Raw genomic sequence first — 2,028 nt, forward strand, 5'->3', positions numbered from 1 at the left:
GTGGGGATTTGGGGGCTCTCTCCTTCATTTGCCTTCACCACGCTGGCCCCAGGCAGGAGGCAGAGGAGTCCTTTGCTTAGGAACTACTCCTAAAGCTGCAGTATTCTTTCTAGTCCCAATACAGTGGCTTCACCCACTAACCTCAGCCAGCTGGTGTATCTGGATGCCTCTCTGGGCTGCCTGATGCTAGGAATTAGGAGTCAAAACAGAGGAGGACAGAGCCCTGGCCCTCAAGAATCATACAGCAAACACATGGATACAATGTAAAGTATAAATGCCAGAGTAGCAACAAGTAACAAATACCATCATAATGATAAAGCACAGAAAAAGTGGAAACCCCGATAAGGAGCAAGGCTGCAGGGCTGGGTAATACATAGAGGGGTTTTGTTTGGGAGAACTGGATAAGAGTCAGAGGCAGGTACTGGGAAGAGTATTTCAGGCAGAGGGAACAGCATGTGCTAAGGCACAGAGATGGAAAAATAACATGACATTTCTGTCCCAGGAGGAAGGCGGGGACGCCAGAGGCTGAGTAGGGCACCACCAAGGGGGATGGAGCAAGGCTTTGAATAGGGCCTTGGAGTCAGAAAGACCTGGTTCCAGTGAAAGCCATCCCCCTCACTAGGCAATCCTCATTTTTCCTCATCTCTGAAATGGGAAGATACTATATAACCCTTATGGTTGAGAGATTGACATGAGACAATATATGTAATGTTGGAGCATAGTGCTGTTATGTGGTAAGCATCGTGTTAAAAGTGTGTAGGGTACTCACTTCAGTAGCACATATACTAAAATTGGAATGATACAGAGATTAGCATAGCCCCTGTGCAAACAAGACATGCAAATTTGTAAAGTGTTCCACATTTTGGAAAGAAAAAAGTTTCTAGGACTTCCCTGGTGGTACAGTGATTAAGAATATTCCTGCCTGAGGAGAGGGGAGGAGAGGGTGAGATGTATGGAAAGAATAACACGGAAACTTTCATAACCATATGTAAAATAATTTGCTGTATGGCTCAGGAAACCCAAACAGGGGCTCTGTGTCAACCTGGAGGGGTGGGATGGGGAGGGAGATGGGAGGGAGGTTCAAAAGGGAGGTGATATATGTATACCTATGGCTGATTCATGTTGCAGTTTGACAAAAAACAACAAAATTCTGTAAAGCAATTATTCTTTGATTAAAAAATGAATTAATTTTTTAAAAAAAGAAAAGAAAAGAATATTCCTGCCAATGTAGGGGACACAGGTTTGATCCCTGGTCCAAGAAGAACCCACGTGCCTGGGAGTAGCTATGCCCATGGGCCACAAGTACTGAAGCTGCATGCCCGTTTCTTGCTCCATGAGAGAAGTCGCCTCAATGAGAAACCACAATCAAGAGAAGTCCCCACTTGCCACAACTAGAGAAAGTCCATGCCTAGCAACAAAGACCTAGTGCAGCCAAATTAAAAAATATTTGTGCTGTTGAAGTAAGCTCAATCCCTCAAACCAGAGATTGAAACCATGGCCCTTGCATTGCACTGGACCACCAGGGAAGTCTTCCAAATTTTATTTTCATACGAGGTTACCAGTCATATTGGGTCATTTAAATGATCATTCTTAAATGATTAAATTGGATCACTTAAATGATCATCAAAAATGATCAAATAAGGTTCATTTTAACTTAATTACCTCTGTCATCTCTTTTTGCCTTTTGACCACCTGGAGTGAAGAGCAGACTCATTGGAAAAGACCCTGATGCTGGGAAAGATTGAGGGCAGGAGGAGAAGGGGACAACAGAGAATGAGATGGTTGTGTTAGGTAGTTAGAATAGGAAACAGGAGTCCAGAATGGTGGTGGCTAAAAGATAAGGAAGGGAAAAGCCCCTGAAAATAGAACAAAGAAAGGTCCGAGGAGGACCAGAGTGAGGACCTCGGGTAGAATAAACAACACTCCTGGCTAGCCCAATTTACATAGGGCAGGCCTAGGGGGAAGGACCTCAAGTAGAACAAACAACACTCCTGGCTAGCCCAATTTACGTAGGGAAGGCCCAGCGGG

General features: G+C 44.5%; 1 non-coding gene across 1 annotated transcript; it reads left to right on the forward strand.

Moving 5' to 3' along the window:
* The first annotated feature begins 761 nt into the window (after positions 1-761).
* LOC139030762 (U6 spliceosomal RNA) lies at positions 762-865 on the forward strand. The gene has a single exon (XR_011483164.1). It is a non-coding gene; the product is annotated as a U6 spliceosomal RNA (small nuclear RNA).
* The last annotated feature ends 1,163 nt before the right edge of the window (positions 866-2,028 follow it).

The sequence above is a fragment of the Odocoileus virginianus genome, chromosome 23 (genome assembly GCF_023699985.2).
Source record: "Odocoileus virginianus isolate 20LAN1187 ecotype Illinois chromosome 23, Ovbor_1.2, whole genome shotgun sequence".
NCBI classification, from domain to species: domain Eukaryota; kingdom Metazoa; phylum Chordata; class Mammalia; order Artiodactyla; family Cervidae; genus Odocoileus; species Odocoileus virginianus.